Here is a 22846-nt window from a genome sequence, read left to right on the forward strand (position 1 = left end):
ACGGTCACCACCGTAAGCTCCGGTGGCGACCGTAGGTTACGGTCGTCACTGTCTGCTTTACAGTGACGCCCCCGGCACATTTTTTTCGATAACTTCGACGTTATAGCTCCGTTTTACGTCCCGTTTTCGGACATGTCTTCATCTTCAAATTCTCTATCACTCCACATAATAAGATCTTCATTTCCACTCCATTTCAAATGCCCCAATTTAGCTCCTTTAAACTCCACTCAGCTGTAAACGTAAAACCACTCAAAGTAATCGTGTCCGAGACACATAAACACACAAAACACACTATATAGCTCACTTAACACATGTTATTTCACCCACACATCAGTCACCAGCCGCTCTTCTGAAATTATTCATATCTAGTTCGGAAAGTGAATGTAGCTCAGTGTGATGCAGGTACGTGAGGTCACCATTTTCCCTTCTTATAGCCCATAACTCACTATCAGCATGCCATTTGGCATAAATGATTAGCAAGTCATCATGGTATCGATAGTAATTACCACGCATGTTGGCAACCTTAGAGATAATGTGCCACTTCTTCTTTCTTGTCTTGGACTTGGGCGGGAAGAGCAACAACATTAGTAGGCTCATGCTCTGGATCCTTTTCATCACGAACCATTGTGTCTGGTCTCGGAGAGTAATTTATTTCTTCATCATCAAAGTCTTCTTATGCTGGAAAACATGGTACCTGCACATTGATCAACATTAAAGATAAACGAGAAGCCTTTCTCCACCGCAGCATTCGTGTCTCATATTTTATTTTCTGTGCGGGATTGGCAGAGGAAGGATCATCTCGCGGCATGTCGTCATGTGGAGCCGTTTGTTTACCCGCTCCATTGCCACCATCAACTCTGCCATCTCCCTCACCACCATCATTATTGTCATTCGAGCCACTATCATTTCTCGGATCTTTGTCAAAACTATCATATGGATCATCGCCATCTTCATTCTCGTCATCCACATCATAATCATCCTCCTCCTCATCGTCTCCTGTGGTAGTCTCTCCAACAACCACAGTAACCACAGGAAAGATTTTAGTACCACCAACACTGACACCAACAATCGTGCCAACCACCGCTGAGTCACCACCAGTCACGGCAACACCAGTGCCACTACAACCACCACTGGGACCGGCCATAGCAAACTATCCTTTATTCCTTTTATCTCCTTCCTCTTCATCATAGGAGTTCACCCAACCCCCAAAGACTTTCCTCAACCAACCTTTAATATCATTAATGTCTTGATTTGTCATACTCATTAACTTCGAGGCTGCAAGATATTTACTGGCCAGGTCTTCACTAATCTTTAGTTGGGCTTCATTTAAACGATCTTGTTCCTCCAACTTCATCTTCAATCTTTCAATCTCAGACGTTAGCTCATCACTTCTCCAATAAGGGTACCAATATTTCTTGATGAACCTTGATCACTCTCAAGCACATCCTTCAATTTTGTTTCAAGGCAAGAGGACAATAACAAGTAACTCTCTAGATAGGAGATTCTTGATTCCAGCCTCAAGCCCTCCTCATGTTGTCGAGCGAGTGACAGTGATTGATCAGTCAATAACGTTTGTTGACTGTCTACTCGCTTTTGGAGAGTCTCAATCCATAGTCTTTGACTCTTAATGAGAGCTCTATCAGTCTCTCATTCACTCTCCAGTTTAGCAACCCTTTCTACTAATGCGCTCTCCTTCTTCTTCTGATCTCTCACGAATTCAATCTTTCTCGCTTTTCGTTGGATTGCTCGAGGGCCTGAATCCTATCAAGGATAGGATTCAAAAGTTTTGGCCAAGGCTAAACAAACCGGAAGTTTCGGGTTTTGTCCAAACAAAACAACTAATCATCCAAATGACTTAATTCTTCAAGATTACCACATGCATGTAAAGTATAATCTTGAAAAACCAAGGGCTAACCAAAAACCCAAAAAACTTTCGGCCATATGGTGAATCACACCATAAACCCGAAGATTTTAGTTATTGAAGCATGCATTCGTATAAGCGGCTCTTGATGCCATTGTTGGGTTTTAACAAGATTATCAAAGTCATATAACCTCTTTTATATGAAAAACACAGCGGAAAATTAGTTTTAAATCTTGTTATTTAGATAAATATAAAACCGATTTTATATGCAAAACCCAAAACCCAGATCCATATACGAACCTACATGCTTACCAACACATAAACAACCATACGAAGTTCATGCATGTCAACCTTTCAAGTAGTTAAGAAGGTTGAAGAAGATGATGTTGAATGACAAGTATTCAAGGAAGAAAACCTCAAACTTGTATACCCCCAAGCTTGCAACAAACACCTTGTATGCTAGGATTTTGCATTTCAAAAAATGTAGGTCCTGAACCGGATCCAACAATGAATGGCTTTGTTCTTGATAAACGCTCAAGACGGGTGCGGTGAAACAAACGGCCGAACATAAATAATATAACGATAAAATAAATGAACGATCTCGTAACCGGTACAAAAGATTCATAATGTTAAAACGAACCGATCCCACCCAAGGTGAGCTCCCCTTGGGTGGTTGTTTACACCATCAAAACACACACATACATATGACTACAAGACCCTATTTATAGCCAAATAAACCATTCTAGAAGATCTCCTCCGTTGAAGCTAAACGCGCGTCCCGAAGCTCTCGTCTCGTGTTCGGACCTCTCGTCGACATTATTTTCTTGACCATAAATATATAACGGGTTTCATACTTTGATATCGCAAGTCACATTTTTGGCCTTACTACAATCACCCCCTTGACTTGTGATCTCAAAACATCATCGAACTGTGTCTCTCATTTTCGCAAATCAACACGATAACCGAAGCTTCATCAATCACCCCCTCAAGGTATGATCCACCTAATTCATTCATGAAGACGTTCGCTCTTCTTTATCCATCTCGGATCTTAAGCAATATAGGGTCAGAAGAGCTTGACGAAATACCGGGGACAACGATCAAATGGCAAAGCTTATTAATTCCGTGAATGAAATTATTTAAGTAATCACCCCTAATAAATAAGTATCTCAGATACTCGTATCCCACATTTTCAAGGTGAGAACTTAAACAATTTAATTCCATATTAAATCCAACTTGTTCAAAAATTATCACCTTAATAAATAAGCATCTCGGATGCTCGTAGTCCACGTTTTCAAAATCCAATTCTTGAACGCCTTAAAAATAACATATAAATAATACGCTTTGAACACGGTCCAATAACGAAGAAAACCTGGACAAATTTGACTTTATTCAGATTGGTCAACCCGAAAAATAAAAGACTTACTTGGCCCAAAATATGTTCTAAATAATCAGCCCAAGTAAACAAACATCCTAAAGTAACCCCCAATGCATCAGCCCAAGTAGGTTAAAGTAGGCCCAGCCCACAACAACTATGACAAAAAACATACCGGAGACTTGAAGAAACCCTACCAACAACAAATTCAGCCGCCATCAACATCCTGCCGAAAAAAAAAACGTATTCCGACCATCATATGAAATTATTATCATCTCTTTACCTAACATCATCAGTCGTCACTACCCACCACCTAACATCATCACTAGAAGCAACAAGCAAACTAGACAACATGCCGTCGTCAAACCGGCAGCCGGAAAAACAGCCACTCGAACTCTCCGACTCAGTGACATCAGCACTTAGACCGTAACTTCTCATCCTCACAACACCATCAGTCAAAAACTGTCACTGCCGCTGAATTTTCCGGCCACAAGCGCCGCCGTATTTTCCGGCCACCACAGGCGCCACCCTTTGTTGTCTCTCTTTTCTCAAACCACTTCTTACAACCTACCCACTACAGACCACCGGATGTCACGCCGCCGCCACCGGAGGTGGTGTCCGGCCTTCCAGCCTTCCTGACCGTCACCCTTGGGTTTGCCATAAAATAGCTTTTTATCTCATAGATCCAGAGAAATAAAAGCATAACTTGATATAAACACATTTGACAGTTAACCACAAAACAACTGTTCATCAAGTTCATCATCAAAAACCTAAAAAAACTTCACAAAGACCCCAAAACAAACCTCAAATCAGCACTGAATCTGGATATCTACGAACACGTGACCAACTTCAAGCATCTTTATTTCCCGAAATCTTCAAACTTTATTTCCAAACACCGAACTTTATTTCACAAAGATCCCAAAACAAACCTCAAATCAGCACTGAATCTGGATATCTATGAACATGTGAAGGCTCCCACCCATTTCAAATCCAAAATCCTTTTTTTTTTAATTTTATGTTATAGAACTTAATGTTATGTTTATTTTATAAAATGTAACATAACATAAATAACATGCAAGAGTAAATAGCCATACATACACTTATTTAACCACTTTAAATAACATTATGAAATGTCATCCATATGATTTATTTATTTCACAACTACAATGTATTTAAAAACCCCTTTCTAAATATCATAAGTGTTAATATTTATTTACTATGATCATATCATCTATAAACAAATATTATTGGTGTTTGTCTAGCTTGTTATTAGGTATGACCCGACTTGGATCATAACGTACTAGCCACATCAATTGTAATATGTGTCTTGGGCAGACCGAGTCCAACAGTTCGAAGCACCGGTACCTGGGGATATGGTTTAAGAATACATCTCCTCGTGGGGTTATATGGGTGGCGAACCGGGAAACTCCACTTACACACGCCTTGGGCATGGTCAAATTGGATAACCAAGGGATCCTGTCTATTTTTAATGGTACTGCTGGTAAGTCCATTTGGTCATCTACCTCCATTGTTTCCTTCACAAATGTCAATCCCATAGGACAACTTTTGGATACCGGCAATTTGGTAATTAAGGTTGCAAATAGTGTCATTTGGCAGAGTTTCGATTACCCTGGAGATATCTTGATATTAGGAATGAAATTGGGGAAGAATTTCAAAATGGGAAGAGAGTTGTACTTGACATCATGGAGGAGTGCAGATTATCCTTCCACAGGTGGGCGATGGAGGAGGGCATGTATACACATACCTCTAATCATATGTGCATATTAGATATGGTTGCCCACCAAAAGGAGAAGTATTTCCGGTATAATTATAATCTCACAACAATTTCATTCAAGTCTACTGTGAATCCTAGTGGCAAGCTTGAGATCTCACGGCTAAATAACCAGAACCATGAATGGATGCAAGATCACACCATACCAGCAGATTATTGTGACAACTACGGATTATGCGGCCCATATGGAAGCTGTAATACAACCACTTTTTGCTACTTGTAAATGCTTGGAAGGATCTGAATTAAAAATCACACAACTAAATTCTGATAATTGGACTAGCTGATGTACACACAGCAGAGCTTTGGATTGTGGTCCTGAAGAGGGATTTCTAAAGTTTTCAAGCATGAAATTGCCAAGCACACAGAATGCCGTATATTATTTCAGCTTGAGTATCCAGGAATGTGAGGTAGCTTGCAAGGATAATTGATCGTGCACCGCCTATGCAAATCCAAACACGACCGCAGGTGGAGTTGGATGCTTGCTATGGTTTGGAGATTTGATTGACGTACCGGTGTACTCACAAAATGGGCAAAATCTTCATGTTAGGCTGGCGGCTATCGACTATCAGGTATGCTAGTACAAGTACCATATAATGCAATTTACTTTTAGTAAAAAATGACGCATGACTCATTAAGTACAGAAGTTTGCATGGTCTCCCAACATAAATGGAAAAGGGTGCTCATCTTGGTCGTATCAAGTTCATCATCTTTGGTGCTTCTGTTTTCGGTCGCATATGTTTGCATAAAGAAAAATAGGAAGTCTCGCATTAAAGGAAGAAGTAAGTGGTATGCCCTTCATAAAAAGAACACAGATGTTCAAATTGAAGATCTGGATGAGCTGCCGTTTTTAATTTACCCTACATAAAATAGCAAAGGCTACAGATAATTTCAGCATCAATAATAAGATAGGAGAAGGTGGCTTTGGTGTTGTTTACAAGGTAACTTATTTTCAGTCCCTAAAGCATTCAGGTAATATCAGTTTAGAAAAGATACCTTGCTATTTTAGGGTGTGTTGGATGATGGTCAAGAAGTAGCTATAATGAGGCTGTCAGAAACATCCACACAAGGGCTTGATGAATTCAAGAACGTGGTCATCTGTATTGCAAAACTTCAGCACCGGAATCTTGTGAAGCTTCTTGGATACTACGTGCATGGAAATGAAATGATTTTGATTTTTGAATACATGGATAATAAAAGCTTGGACACAATTCTATACAGTTTGACTCACTTCTGTCTCAATGCATATGTTATTTATTGGAGGTTGCAATGTTGTTAAATTCCTCAATAGACATTATATTATTATGTGGTTATCTTCCCACAGATAAAACGAGAAGTTTGATTCTTAAATGGATGGCTCGAGGTATTCTATATTTACATCAAGATTACCGCCTTCAAATTATCGACAGAGATCTCAAGGTGTTGGTTCAGGCCCAAGATTACACACACTAAAACACTCTCAAAGAAACTCACGTATGAATGTATGTAGTATGTATATAAACTTGCAGAAGAAGAAGAATGAAAATTGCAAGAAAGAGAGAAACACTTTTCAAAGAAAGAGAGCGCTTTATTCAATAAAGAGAGATGGCTATATATAGCCTACATGAACTTGAAATAACCAACGAAAACATAACAAACTCTACTCCACTTTCTCCTAAACTTAAGCTACAATTCCAACTATATTTTCTTCCTTTGAACTCGGTCCACCCCATGAACTCGGTCCACTTATTTAATTCAAAACCAAATACTAAATAAAACAAACTTACTTATTAATAAAACTAAATAAATAAACCTTAACACACGATTACCCAACACAAGGCAGGTTATATTTTGCTGGACAACGACATGAACCTAAAAATATCTTACTTTGGTCTTACTAGAAAGTTTGTAGGATCCGGTACTGCTGCTATCAACTATGAGAAAAAAAGTGGTTGGGACATAGTAAGAATCTAAAACCATGGTTTATTAGAACATTTTTTCCATTCATTTATCCAAACATAAAGAGAGGAAAAAACAGATTGCTAATTTTCAATTTATTCTATTTACTTTGCTGCAGTGGATACACTTGAGCAGAGTATGCAGTTCACGGGCGATTCTCTATAAAGTCAGACATATTTAGCTTTCGCGTTGGAGATAGTGAGCTGTAAGAAAAATAGAGGATTCTCACACAAAGATCATAATGACAACCTTCTTGGACATGTATGTTATAATGATAGAGACCAAAATCAACTAGATGTGCTTTTATGTAGATAACACGTTTTAGGTATATAATACTTACCATACTTTTGGTCTGATTCAGGCATGGAGACTTATAAAGAAGGCAGGACCAGTGAACTCATGGATTCAGCTATAAAAGACTCGTGCAAGTGCTAAGGTCAATACATGTTGGGCTACTATGTGTGCAACATAATGCTAATGATATGCCAACTATGTTGTCGGTGGTTCTAATTCTTGTCAGTGAAAGCGTGTTGCCTGAACCTAAACTACCTGCTTTTTTCACTGGAGAAAGCGAGAGGGAAGTGCAGTCTGTTTCATCAGTTGATGAAGAGATGATAACACAACTTATGCTCGATAGCAACCACATCTTTATGTCAAATTTGTTTTCTAGTTTAGGTTCAATTTTCTTGTTATATCTTAAATCATCTTGTTTTCCCTTTGTTGAGGAAGATACTTAGAAAATGACCTTTCTTTGCTCTGCATTAGGTTTCTATTGGTATATGAACGAGGGCTGGTGGCATATGTAAGAAATGACTTATTTGGAGCAGGGCAGTATAAGAGTCAAAAATCTGAATAATCTAAAGTTTAGGGGTATACATCTGGATGAGCCCGAGTTGGGTTTTTTCAGATCAAGTTGTTAATCTGCCGGGGATGATGCTGGAGGTATGTTAAAAAGAAGGTGCGCATGAAGATACAAAATATAAAATAAAAGTAGAAATTTCTTTGATCTGTAGTTAAAGGTTCATACTATTCATTACTCTTTTCGTATCTGGAACAGATAAAACGATAAAAAGTTATGTCATCGTACCCATAATATTAAAAGAATTTAAAATATATTAAAAGTCTTTTTGGAAATGACCAGAACATTCAAAAAGTTTATCAAGTTTAGCTTTCTTAATCAACAATATATAAATCAATTTTGAATTCTATGCAACTACTCCTACCTGAAAATTACCAGAACATTTAAAAGTCAATTAAGTTGAATCAAACAATAGTAATGTTACTCCCTCATTTTACTATATATAATAGAATCATAATGATTGAGGTAGATAAAAATATCGATGAATCGATATGAATCAAAAAACAGTAGCGCTACTCTCTCATCTTACCATTGTCTTTCTAATGTTAAGTATTTGCACTTCATTAGAAACCATATCTGTCCATAAAAATATCATAGATGGTGAGACCATCGTTTCGGGGAATGAGAAGTTTGAGCTTGGTTTCTTTAGCCCAGGATGTTCAAAGCACAGATACCTGGGGATATGGTTTAAGAACACATCTCCTCGTACCGTTGTATGGGTGGCGAACCGGGAAACTCCCCTTACTAACACCATGGGCATGGCCAAGTTGGACCACCATGGGATGCTGTCTATTTTAAATGCCACTTTGTATCTGTTACAAAAGTCAGACCCATAGCACAACTTATGGATAGTGGCAATTTGGAAATTAAAGACGCGAGCAGTGTCATTTGGCAAAGTTTTGATTACCCTGGAGATACCTTCATATCTGGAATGAAATTGGGGAAGAACCTGATAACCGGAAGGGAGTTGTACCTAACATCATGTGATGATCCTACCACAGGTGAGTATACAGTCTCATTCTTAATGGAGGATTGCAAATACCCTCAACTATATATTAAGAAAAATTCTGTTATTAAAACAAGGATTGGGCCGTATGATGGTATAGAATTTGCTGGCCTGCCAAACTATAAGCATAACCCAATCATATGTACATAGTAGATATGGTTGTCCATCATAAAGAGATGTATTTCTGGTATACTTCAAATCTTACCACAACTTCGTTAAAGTCTACTTTGAATCCTAGTGGTAAGGTTGAGGTCTGGCAGCTAAATAACCACAACTACGAATGGATGCCAGATCACACCATGCCAGCAGATTATTGTGATAACTATGGAATATGTGGACCATATGGAAGCTGTAATACAGCCCCTTCTTCTACTTGTGAGTGTTTGAAAGGGTTTGAGTTAAAAAGCCCAAAGCTAAATCCTGAGAATTGGATTAGTGGATGTACACGGAGGAGAGCCTTGGATTGTGGGCCTGAAGAGGGATTTCAAACATTTTCAAGCATGAAATTGCCAGACACACAGAATGCTGTGTTTAGTGCCAGCTTGAGTCTCAGGGAATGTGAGGTAGCTTGCAAGGATAATTGCTCATGCACCGCCTATGCAAATCCAAACAAGACTGCAGGTGGAGTTGGATGCTTACTAAGGTTTGGAGATTTGATTGACGTACGAATTTACCCACAAAATGGGCAAGATCTTCATGTTAGGCTGGCGGCTATTGAATTATCAGGTATACTAGTACAAGTACCTTATATTAATTAATACATGTCACTTTTAGGTAATACTTATTGTCTTATACACGACTTATTTACAGAAGTTAAAAGGAAAGGGAAACTCACCCTGGTCATATCAACTTCATTAGCTTTGGTGCTTCTTCTTGCAGTCATTTATGGCTGTATAAATAAAATTACAAATTCTCGCATGAAAAGAAGAGGTAGCTGGTATGCCCTTCATAAAAAGAACACGGATGTTCAAATTGAAGATTTGGAAGATCTGCCTTTCTTTAGTTTACAAAAAATAGCTAAGGCAACAGATAATTTCAGTGTCAATAATAAGCTAGGAGAAGGTGGCTTTGGTCCTGTTTACAAGGTAACTTATTTTCAGTCTCTATAACATTCGAATATAATCAGTTTTAGAAACAGCTACCTTGATATTTTAGGGTGTGTTGGAAGCTGGTCAATAAGTAGCTATAAAGAGACTATCACAAACATCCAAACAAGGGCTTGATGAATTCAAGAATGAGGTCATTTGTATTGCAAAACTTCAACACCGGAATCTTGTCAAACTTCTTGGCTACTGCATTCATGGAAATGAAATGATTTTGATTTACGAATACATGCCTAACAAAAGCTTGGACACAATTCTATTTGGTTTGACTTACTTCTATCTCAATGCACCTTTCGTTTATTGGAAGTAGCAATGCTGTTAAATTCCTCCACAGACATTAAATTTTATGTGGCTATTTTCCCATAGATGAAACCAGAAGTATAATGCTTGATTGGCCTAAGCGTCGTAATATCATACATGGGATAGCTCGAGGAATTCTATATTTGCACCAAGATTCCCGCTTTCAAATTATCCACAGAGATCTTAAGGCAGCTAATATTTTGCTAGACAACAACATTGTGACAACTGCCCGAATCCGACCCGACCCAGGTACCCGTTTCTCTGATCCGTTTCTTTTTTTATGATTTAAAGTTTATTATTAATCCTTGTAAATTTAACTGAGTAAATTAAATATATTTATTTGTTCATTCCCGCCTCTTTCTCTTCCCCTTTCTTTCCGCCGTCCCGCCTTCCTTTCTTGTCGTCCCGCCTCTTTGTCTTGTCGCCGTCCCGCCCTCCTGCTTAACCCTTAAGCCTTGAACCCTCTTCTTTGCTTGTCCTTTGGTTCTTCCCGCCTAAGGATGTCTGCAGCTCCTCGCGCTAAGGAAGCCTGCGTGAAGACATCTTGTTCCTGCAATGCGTGAAGAGAACTCTTCTCGCAGCGCGCTAAGAATGTATGTTCTTCCCGCGATGCGCTAAGAATTCTAGTTCTTCACGCAGCACGCTGAGAATTTGTAGTTCCCGCGGCGCGCTAGGAATTTATGTTCTCGCAGTGCGCTAAGGATTTGTGATTCTTCCCGCAGCGCGCTAAGGATTGTTGTGCCAGCCTTCGCGCTCGCGCACACAGCCTTCTCGCGCTGAACCCTTGTTTAAATCTAGCCGTTTGCTTTTGTGTTGTCTTATCTTTTGAGCTGTTGACCTGCTTTGCTTTATGTCTGAATAGTTGCTTTCGGCGCTGCATGCGTACCAACCCCATTGGTTGGTAGATAAAGTAACTGACATTATCTTTTGAGGATCTGCTTTTGCCATGCTTGACCTGTACCTTTTTCTGTCCCTGCCCATGCTTTTTACTGTTCCCTGACAGCTTTCCCCTTTTGCTTTTCCTCTTTTCCTGCTGCCATATCTTTTGAAATCTTTTACTTTTTGCTTTTGATATCTTTTGTTATCTTTTGAGATCTTGCTTTTGGAATCTTTTTGCTGTTATCTTTTCTTTTACTTTTGGAGATCTTTTCTAGGGTTTATGTCCCCTAGGGTTTGCCTATAAATAATAGTAGTATTTTCTTAACACTTCACACACTACACTTATTATCTCTTCCTCCCTCTTGCTCTCTGCCGTTGTCCTCCTGCCGCCTCCTCTCTTGCCTCCGTCTTCCTCCTTGTTCTTCCTGCTTTTCCGGTAATATATTATATATAATAATTTACTTATTAATTATGCTAACTTATTACCTAGACCTAAAACCGATCGTTGAAACATAATCTTTAATTATAGGTTAACTTTGCTTGTTTAAAGTTGGTTCTTGCTTTATCTTACATCGCATCTTTATCAAGTGAGTAATCTCGTATCTAATCCCTTTTTGTTTTAATGTTTTGGGATGTTCATGTGTTCGTACAAAACTGAGTCTTAAACTGTTTATGAAGTTTTAGTCGCGCAGTATCCCATGTGTTATGGATATTTACTTGGCTGTTATTTGTATGTGTGTATCATTAACCGCTTTGTTCGGCCTATTCCGAAGTTCTCATGGATCCATTGGTAGACACGGGAGAACCTATCGTTTATGTTTTCTCTTTTGTTTACACTTGCACAGTTTTCTTGTTTTTGTGCTCAATTGGGAGTACGGATTGAACTATGAGCTATGAATCTAAGGCTTGGTCACAATCTGATTTCACCCTTGTTAGATACCAGATTAACATATGTTGCGCGCAGATTTACTGTTGTTATCTATGATTATCTATGATTAACTATGAATATCTATTAAACTTGATTTCTCACCAACACGCAAGTGTTTGACGTTTATTTTAACACATGTTCAGGGTTGCAGTAGCTGTTTTGAAGCTTGGGGACACATAGGATGTTTACTTTTGTTTTGGACCTAGATTTAAAATGTAACAAGACAAGTTTATGTTATTTGAATATTATGATTTATAAATATATTGATTTATGTTGATTATGTTCTTTATTTTCCCCGCTGCGCGTGCGCGATAAAATGTGTATTAATAAATATTGACACCAATAGTGTCACGAGTAATGAAACAATATGTGGCGCCCCGATGTATAATCCGCCTTTGGTCGGGGTGTTACAGATTGGTATCAGAGCTCGTTGACTTTAGGATAGGTGGTTAGACGTAACGGCCTAGAATACCTAAGAGTCCCTTCTCGCGCATGAGAGAAATCTCATGTTTGCGCGCTTATTGTTAATTACTCGTTATTTATGAATATGCTCGCGCTTGCGCAGTATATGATTTTATGTTTTATTTCGCGATATTTCGATTTTTGTTGAATTTCGATTTTATTGATTTTACTTACATATTCGTTTGTTGGGGTTGAAAATCCGAAAAGTCATGGTGATACATGAATAGTTGATTTTCAATTTCCATTTACGATTATGTTCTGAGGTTGGAGACTTGAAAAGTCATGGTGATACATGAATTGTCAACCTCCAATACTCATTTTCTTGTATATTTTATATTGAAGATTGGAAAGTCATGGTGATACATGAATCGTCAATCTCCAACACCCGTTTACTAGCTATTTTAAATTGAGAACTCGGAAAGTCACGGTGATACGTGAATTGTCGATTCTTGATTCGAATTTGTTACCTTTATTAAAGTCTGCATTTAGGATCATTTATTTTACTTTAACTTTTGATAGTATCTAACTCTGCGAAACCAAGCTTTATAAAGTTAAACTTTGCGATAAAAACCAAGATATTAACTAAAATTAAAACTTTTATAGAATGCCTCCGCTATCTCGCCGATTTCAGAGAAGAGAAGCCTCGCGCGTGCGTAGACAGCAACGTTCCCAGGAAATGGCCGCCGCAATAGCCCAAGCTTTGAGCCAAAACAATGCTAATACCTCCAGTTATAACATTAAGTCCTTTAATGCGGGTAACCCTCCGAAGTTCACAGGTCTTGAAGGAGCCACCGTGATGCTCCAATGGCTTGAGAAGATTGAAAACACTTTCCTCCATACCCAATGCCCCTCAGACAGACGAACCCTATATGCTTCCAGTGTCCTGGAATCCAGAGCGCTTACATGGTGGAATGGAGTAGCTCATGCGCGTGGCGCAGAGGCTGCTTCTAGCATGACATGGGAGGAATTCAAGGAAATTCTTACGCGAGAATTCTGCCCTCCCAACGAAGTTAAGCGCCTGGAGGAGGAATTTTGGAATCTTAAGCAATACAGCGGTGAAGCGCGCGAGTACGCGACGCGCTTCCACGAGCTAAGCTTACTGGTCCCTCACCTTGTTACCCCTTCCCGCCGAGCCATCGAGAAATTCCTTGGGGGTCTCCCCATGGAAATTCAAGATTCTGTATGGGCCAGAAACCCAGTTACCCTCTCTGACGCCATCGAGTTGGCCGCTGTGCTCAGCGACAACCATGTCAGAGCAGGAACCCTGTTCCTGCGGGGAACTGAGAAGACCAAACCCACCAAGACTGTCCCTGAACCAACAGAAACCAAACCAGAACCCTCAAACCATAACCAGAAACGTAGGCGCAGACAAGCCTATGCGCTTACCAACCCGCCCATTGTCCAGCAACCAATTTATCAACCAGTTTACGCGCCTAACCCACTGTCAACCTACCCAGCACCTCCTGTAGTCCACAACTATGCCTTAACCAATCCAGCACTTCCTGCCCCGCCAACTAAGAAACCTTACACAGGAAACCAACCCTTTTGCCCAACCTGTAGACTTCATCACCCACCTCAAGTCCCGTGTCGACAATGTAACCGATGTGGCCGCGTAGGTCACTCCGTTGAGTACTGTAGAACCCCTCCCTCCAATCCGATTGCGCCAACACCACCAGCCTACCCGCAGAACCCACAGCCAACTTACCAAAACCCACGACCCAGATCGTGCTTTAACTGCGGTGATCCAAGTCATTTCCGGAACGCATGCCCAAGGCTACAAGTTCAGATTACTCAAGCGAATCCGGTGAACCAAATTTCGAACCAAGTGACGCGTGGCCGAGCTTTTAACATAACCGCGCACCAAGCGCAAGCGAATAACGACGTAGTTAATGGTACATTTTTGCTTAATGGATTTTATGCATCTATGCTTTTTGATACTGGCGCCGATCGAAGTTTTATTTCTCGCGCGTTTGAGCAGAAGCTTGCGCGACCGCGCAGCGATTTAAAAGAAGATTTTTCAGTTGAATTGGCTAATGGTGAAACTGTTTTAATAAACTCGGTGATTAAAGATTGCACGCTTAATCTTAACGAAAACGATTTTCTAATCGACCTCATCCCTATGCCTCTTGGAAGCTTTGATGTTATCATTGGTATGGACTGGCTCTCGAAGAATCGCGCCGAAGTTATTTGCGCCAAGAAATTGATTCGCATACCTCGAGAAAATGGTGATCTTCATATCTACGGCGAAAAACCCTCCAGTGGTCTTAAACTTATGTCTTGCGCCGAAGCCCAAAGACTCATGCGGAAGAAGTGTATTGCATTTCTAGCCCATGTGGTTAAACCCGATGAAGGAAAGAAGCTTCGCGATATCCCTGTTGTGCGTGATTTTCCTGAAGTTTTTCCTGATGATCTTCCTGGTATCCCTCCCGCTCGTGAAGTCGAGTTCCGTATTGATCTTGTCCCTGGTGCTTCCCCCGTGGCTAAATCTCCTTATCGTCTTGCACCCGCTGAGATGCAAGAATTGGCCAGCCAACTTCAAGAGTTGACTGCTAAAGGATTCATTCGCCCTAGCTCTTCGCCCTGGGGTGCTCCGGTGTTGTTCGTTAAAAAGAAAGATGGATCGTTTCGCATGTGTATTGATTACCGCGAGTTGAACAAACTCACCATTAAGAACCGGTATCCCTTACCGCGTATTGACGACCTCTTTGATCAACTCCAAGGTGCCTCCTGTTTCTCGAAGATCGATCTCCGTTCTGGTTATCATCAGTTGCGTATCCGCGATGAAGATGTTCCGAAGACTGCTTTTCGAACTCGTTATGGCCATTTTGAATTCTTGGTCATGTCCTTCGGTTTAACCAACGCACCCGCCGTTTTCATGGATCTTATGAATCGGGTGTGTAGGCCTTTCTTGGATAAATTCGTGATCGTGTTTATCGATGATGTTCTGGTGTATTCTAAGACCAAGGCCGAGCATGAGCAACATCTCCGGTTGGTATTGCAAAAGCTTAGAGCCGAGCAACTCTATGCTAAGCTTTCCAAGTGTGAATTTTGGTCTGATGAAGTACAGTTTCTTGGTCATGTTGTAAACAAGATGGGTATTCATGTCGACCCATCCAAGATTGAAGCAATCAAGAACTGGATTACGCCATCCTCTCCTTCTGAGATCCGTTCCTTTCTGGGCTTAGCTGGTTATTACCGGCGTTTCATTTCGAACTTCTCAAAGATCGCTTTGCCTTTAACAGCTCTAACGCACAAAGGTAAACCGTATATTTGGGGCTCGAAGCAAGAAGAAGCCTTTCTGACGCTCAAGCGTTTGTTGTGTGAAGCTCCTGTTCTTGCGCTACCTGAGGGTAATGATGATTTTGTCGTGTATTGCGATGCATCCAACCAAGGTCTCGGTTGTGTTCTTATGCAACGAGGCAAGGTTATCGCTTACGCATCAAGGCAACTCAAGGTTCATGAAAAGAATTATACAACTCACGACCTCGAGCTTGGTGCAGTTGTTTTTGCCTTGAAGATCTGGAGACACTACCTTTATGGTACTAAGTGTATCCTCTACACTGACCATAAAAGCCTTCAGCATATCTTTGATCAAAAGGAACTTAACATGAGGCAACGCCGATGGAACGAACTCATCAGCGATTACGATTGTGAGATCCGGTATCATCCTGGTAAGGCTAATGTGGTAGCCGATGCGCTCAGCCGAAAACCCTGCCAACTTAACTGTATCTTGCCGCGCACCCAGCTTCACTTCGCGCCGATTCAAAGCAACCTTGAATCGCGTATTCGTGACGCGCAGCGCGCATCCATCAGTAATGGTAACCTTCGCGCCGAGTTAGCGTGTGGCGCGGAAGCACTCTTTGTCCCTAATCTGAATGGAATTCTCTGCTATCTCAATCGCATCTGGATCCCTTGTGATGAGAATCTTCGCGCTGATATCCTGAGTGAAGCGCACAAATCTCGATATTCTATTCATCCTGGCGCTGATAAGATGTACAAGGATTTGCGCATTACTTATTGGTGGCCTGGCATGAAAAAGGATATTGCTGTGTTCGTAGCTAAGTGCCTGACTTGTTCTAAAGTTAAAGCTGAACACCAACGCCCATCTGGTTTGCTCGAACAACCAGAAATTCCTACGTGGAAATGGGAAGGTATAGCGATGGACTTTATTACCAAGTTACCTTTGACAGCAAACAAACATGATAGCATTTGGGTAATAGTGGATCGATTGACTAAATCTGCTCACTTTCTGCCCATTCGTGAAAACTACCATGTTGAGCATCTCGCGCAGCTTTATGTCAAGGAAATTGTCTGCCGCCATGGTATTCCTTTGAGCATCATATCCGATCGCGATGGCCGTTTTATATCTCGCTTTTGGAAATCTCTCCAATCTGCGCTAGGAACTCGCTTGGACATGAGTACGGCATATCATCCTCAGACTGACGGTCAGTCTGAGCGAACCATTCAAACCCTTGAAGATATGCTTCGATCTTGTGTTCTTGATTTTGGAGGTAATTGGGATTCACACCTACCTTTGATCGAGTTTTCTTATAATAACAGCTATCATTCTAGCATTGGTATGGCCCCATTTGAAGCACTTTACGGTCGAAAGTGCCGTTCACCGATTTGTTGGAACGAAGTGGGTGAAGTTCAAATCACAGGACCCGAACTAGTTCAAGAGACAACCGATAAAATCGCCAAGATCCGTGATCGTCTGCTGACTGCCAGAAGCCGGCAGAAGAGTTATGCTGATCGCAGGCGAAAGCCTCTCGAATTTCTAGTTGGTGATCTTGTTCTCCTCAAAGTGTCGCCTTGGAAGGGTGTTGTCCGCTTTGGGAAGAAAGGTAAACTTGCGCCTCGTTATGTTGGGCCATTCAAGATTCTCGCGCGTATAGGAAAAGTTGCCTACAAACTTGACCTGCCGCCCGCGCTCAGTAATGTGCATCCAACTTTCCATGTATCCAATCTCAAGAAGTGTTTAGCTGACGAGAACCTTCACATTCCTCTTGATGAAGTTCAAGTTGATGAATCTATGCATTTTGTTGAGAAGCCCGTGGAGATTATGGATCGCGAGGTGAAGAAAACCAAGCGCAGTCGCATCCCTATTGTTAAAGTTCGTTGGCAGTCCAAGCGCGGAGCCGAGTTCACTTGGGAAAGGGAAGATCTGATGAAGATCAAGTACCCGTACCTTTTCTCTGCGCCACCTACTACGAGTTAAATTTCGGGACGAAATTTCTTAAAGTAGGGGAGACTGTGACAACTGCCCGAATCCGACCCGACCCAGGTACCCGTTTCTCTGATCCGTTTCTTTTTTTATGATTTAAAGTTTATTATTAATCCTTGTAAATTTAACTGAGTAAATTAAATATATTTATTTGTTCATTCCCGCCTCTTTCTCTTCCCCTTTCTTTCCGCCGTCCCGCCTTCCTTTCTTGTCGTCCCGCCTCTTTGTCTTGTCGCCGTCCCGCCCTCCTGCTTAACCCTTAAGCCTTGAACCCTCTTCTTTGCTTGTCCTTTGGTTCTTCCCGCCTAAGGATGTCTGCAGCTCCTCGCGCTAAGGAAGCCTGCGTGAAGACATCTTGTTCCTGCAATGCGTGAAGAGAACTCTTCTCGCAGCGCGCTAAGAATGTATGTTCTTCCCGCGATGCGCTAAGAATTCTAGTTCTTCACGCAGCACGCTGAGAATTTGTAGTTCCCGCGGCGCGCTAGGAATTTATGTTCTCGCAGTGCGCTAAGGATTTGTGATTCTTCCCGCAGCGCGCTAAGGATTGTTGTGCCAGCCTTCGCGCTCGCGCACACAGCCTTCTCGCGCTGAACCCTTGTTTAAATCTAGCCGTTTGCTTTTGTGTTGTCTTATCTTTTGAGCTGTTGACCTGCTTTGCTTTATGTCTGAATAGTTGCTTTCGGCGCTGCATGCGTACCAACCCCATTGGTTGGTAGATAAAGTAACTGACATTATCTTTTGAGGATCTGCTTTTGCCATGCTTGACCTGTACCTTTTTCTGTCCCTGCCCATGCTTTTTACTGTTCCCTGACAGCTTTCCCCTTTTGCTTTTCCTCTTTTCCTGCTGCCATATCTTTTGAAATCTTTTACTTTTTGCTTTTGATATCTTTTGTTATCTTTTGAGATCTTGCTTTTGGAATCTTTTTGCTGTTATCTTTTCTTTTACTTTTGGAGATCTTTTCTAGGGTTTATGTCCCCTAGGGTTTGCCTATAAATAATAGTAGTATTTTCTTAACACTTCACACACTACACTTATTATCTCTTCCTCCCTCTTGCTCTCTGCCGTTGTCCTCCTGCCGCCTCCTCTCTTGCCTCCGTCTTCCTCCTTGTTCTTCCTGCTTTTCCGGTAATATATTATATATAATAATTTACTTATTAATTATGCTAACTTATTACCTAGACCTAAAACCGATCGTTGAAACATAATCTTTAATTATAGGTTAACTTTGCTTGTTTAAAGTTGGTTCTTGCTTTATCTTACATCGCATCTTTATCAAGTGAGTAATCTCGTATCTAATCCCTTTTTGTTTTAATGTTTTGGGATGTTCATGTGTTCGTACAAAACTGAGTCTTAAACTGTTTATGAAGTTTTAGTCGCGCAGTATCCCATGTGTTATGGATATTTACTTGGCTGTTATTTGTATGTGTGTATCATTAACCGCTTTGTTCGGCCTATTCCGAAGTTCTCATGGATCCATTGGTAGACACGGGAGAACCTATCGTTTATGTTTTCTCTTTTGTTTACACTTGCACAGTTTTCTTGTTTTTGTGCTCAATTGGGAGTACGGATTGAACTATGAGCTATGAATCTAAGGCTTGGTCACAATCTGATTTCACCCTTGTTAGATACCAGATTAACATATGTTGCGCGCAGATTTACTGTTGTTATCTATGATTATCTATGATTAACTATGAATATCTATTAAACTTGATTTCTCACCAACACGCAAGTGTTTGACGTTTATTTTAACACATGTTCAGGGTTGCAGTAGCTGTTTTGAAGCTTGGGGACACATAGGATGTTTACTTTTGTTTTGGACCTAGATTTAAAATGTAACAAGACAAGTTTATGTTATTTGAATATTATGATTTATAAATATATTGATTTATGTTGATTATGTTCTTTATTTTCCCCGCTGCGCGTGCGCGATAAAATGTGTATTAATAAATATTGACACCAATAGTGTCACGAGTAATGAAACAATATGTGGCGCCCCGATGTATAATCCGCCTTTGGTCGGGGTGTTACAAACATGAACCCAAAAATCTCTGACTTTGGTCTTGCTAGAAAGTTCGTTGGATCCGGTACTGCTGCTATGACAAAAAAAAGTGGTTGGGACATAGTAAGAATATAAAACCATGGTTTACTAGAACAGTTTTTCCATTATTTTTCCTAATTTATTTTATTTACTTTGCTTCAGTGGATACATTTCACCAGAGTACGCGGTACATGGGCAATTCTCTGTAAAGTCAGATGTATTTAGCTTTGGTGTTTTGGTGTTGGAGATAGTGAGCGGCAAGAAAAACAGAGGATTCTCTCACAGAGATCATAATGACAACCTTCTCGGTCATGTATGCTATACTTATATAGACCAAAGCTAGTGTTTTTATTTGGATAACACCTTTTGGGTGAACTATACTTACCATATGTTTGGTCTGATTCAGGCATGGAGACTCTATAAAGAAGGCTGGACCAGTGAACTCATGGATGCAGCTTTACACGGCAAATGCAATGTCTTTGAAGTGCTAAGGTCAATACATGTTGGGCTGCTATGTGTGCAACATAATGCAAATGAAAGGCCAATGATGTGTTGTAAAACACACGTATTTTCCGTACCTTTTATCTACGTATTCTATTACATTTTATGTATTTTAACTTGTTTTAGATAGGTTTTACATGTTTTTTAATTTATCTTGTAGGCAAAGGGTGGAAAGGAAGAAAAACCAAGCTTTTCGGAGAGCTTACGGGTCTTTTACGCATACAATTTCAAGACAAGACTTAAAGCCCGGCCCGTTTACATCATGGAAAAGTCCAAGCCTCTTGTTAATATTATAATAAAAAAAAAAGAAAAAAAAACCCTAATGGTGGCAGACAAGTTCCGATCGGCCAGACAGCAGGGAAAAGAAAGGAGAAAAAATTTTTTCGGCTTGGAGTTTGGGACTTGTGGTGGCTAAGGAAGGAAGAAGATGCAAGAACCAAGCCTCGTGATCATTTACCATCAATTTTACAGCCAAGGAGCAGCCTGGAATCACTCCATATCCTTCCATCTTTTACATTGTTCATCATATTATTTTACTTGTTCAATTGATTACATAGTTTTGCAATTGTGTTAGAGATTGACTTGTTTATGATTGCTATTGATTGTTGGATGATTGTTAAGATGTTTGAGATGAGTTTGATGATGTTTTTAATGAGTATTCATGGCTGTCCAATTATGATTCTCGGCTAAACTTGTTAGTTCTACCTAGGAATGATGATAATTGTTAATGTTTGATGAGCTTGTTGGATTGTTTGATTGATAGACGTATATTGTTATTGTAAAGTTTGATTTAGACATGAAATAGTTTGTGTTTAAGGGCTGGAAATTTAGGTGATTCATTGCATAAACCCCGTGTGTCGGTTGATTACTTTTGTATTGATTGATCGGTGCATTGTTTGATTCTAGACTTTGTGTTTAGCGTTTGTTTGCGGTAGGTACCACCGTAGGGTTTTGTTGCATGATTATTGGATTAAGTACAACGGTTAGACACCTTCTTTGAGACCGAGAGGTGATAAGAATTTAGGGTTGTCTCATTGCCTTTGCATGCTAGAATAAGAATTGCGCGAGAGCGAGTTTGTTTCTTGTCAGGTTTAGGTGTTTTGAGCGACTAGTTGATCTATTTTAGTTTAAGTTGAATTGTTCCTCTACCCTTGGTTATGTAGTATTCATTTCCTTTAGGGTCGAGTGTTGGTAAGACCGATAGGTGATCCATCATTAGAAGACGTTAGCAATTGTTTCCCGGTTTGGTCGTTTTAGCCGATTTTGAGTAGTTTAGGCTTGTTAAGTGAGACCGAGAGGTAATCCAGTGAGCCTGAGCGATCCTTAGTCGTATCATCTTTAGGGACCGGTGTCTTGATATCATTCAATCCATTAGCTTGTTAAGCCTACAATTTGATTCAGTCCTAGGTAGACGTTTTTCTCCATCCTAAGTTAACACAGTTAGTTCCCCGTTAAGTTTTCTATTTTTGGTAAGTTTTGTCAGTCAGTTAGGTTAGTTCAGTTAAGTAATTAAAAATCAAAAATCAATTAAATATTATTCTAAGGTAGGTCTTGTCTAGGATTAGTAATCGTTAGCGTCTTACGTGTCCACGTGTTCGTTACTCGGACTTCCTAGGTCTATACTACTTGCGATCGGTACACTTGTCGGTTGTGTGTGGTTTAGGATTTTTGTTTTATATTTAAAGCTTAGTTGTGAGGGTCATTGTTATAGGGTTATCCAACGCACATCAGCCAACTATGTTGTCGGTGGTTCTAATGCTTGTTAGTGAAAGTGTGTTTACCCCAACCTAGACAACCAGCTTTTTTCACTGGAGAGCGCAATAGTGAAGTCCAGTCTGTGTCTTCCGCTGATGAAGAGATGATAACACAACTTTATGCTAGATAACAAACATTTTTATTCAAATTTATCCCATGTTGAGGAAGATGCTGAACAAAGAGCCTTTCATCGCTATGAGTTAGGTTTCAATTGGTGTATGGTCGGTGGTTGGTGGCGTATGTCAAAAATAACTTGCTATGAGCGGGGTGATGTTAGATCCCTTTTGGTGTATTTAGTCTTTTGTATTGGTTCGTTTATGTAATTGGGCCGTTTGGCAACTTTTGTATGTATTTAGGCATTAGATGTTATTTTGTATGTACTGGGCCCAAGGGAAATGGCCTAAGGGAAACTATGTAAACAAGCCCATTAGGCATTGATGATAATGGCATGCTTCTCATGCATGCTCCTCTATAAATAGGGAGCATGCCATGAGAAAGAAAAACCTTTTGCTAGAATCTTCAACTTTCACACACTTACTTTCTCTTTAGTTCTCTCTCACCAACTCTCTCTCTAAACCCAAAAATAAACTTTCTCAAAATCCGAGACCTCTTAGGTGACTTAGTGTGATTTCCGCTAGCACTAAGTTCGGTTGATACAAGACACATTGTTAGATTCACCCGCCTTGGGACCTACAATTGGTATCAAAGCTTTGGCTCACTAGTTGAGGGTTTTTGGATCACAACCTTGGGTTTTGATTTTGAGGAAAAGAAAGATAATCTTCTTGCAAAGAAAAACCACAAAAACAAGAAAAACAACAAAAACACAAAAA

The 22846-nt window shown here is 40.3% G+C and overlaps 2 pseudogenes across 1 annotated transcript; both read left to right on the forward strand.

Moving 5' to 3' along the window:
• The first annotated feature begins 4553 nt into the window (after positions 1–4553).
• Positions 4554–7837, forward strand: LOC143596500 (G-type lectin S-receptor-like serine/threonine-protein kinase At4g27290; annotated as a pseudogene).
• Positions 7838–8304: 467 nt separating this feature from the next.
• LOC143596501 (G-type lectin S-receptor-like serine/threonine-protein kinase At4g27290) lies at positions 8305–22146 on the forward strand (annotated as a pseudogene). Its single transcript, XR_013146722.1, has 8 exons — positions 8305–9551; positions 9636–9910; positions 9981–10191; positions 10295–10443; positions 19755–19844; positions 19923–20073; positions 20167–20325; positions 21993–22146. The product of XR_013146722.1 is annotated as a G-type lectin S-receptor-like serine/threonine-protein kinase At4g27290 (transcript).
• Positions 22147–22846: the final 700 nt, after the last annotated feature.

Source organism: Bidens hawaiensis, unplaced genomic scaffold (genome assembly GCF_021521415.1).
Source record: "Bidens hawaiensis isolate Kalapana, Puna unplaced genomic scaffold, B.hawaiensis_p1.1 tig00046643_1, whole genome shotgun sequence".
Taxonomy (NCBI): Eukaryota; Viridiplantae; Streptophyta; class Magnoliopsida; order Asterales; family Asteraceae; genus Bidens; species Bidens hawaiensis.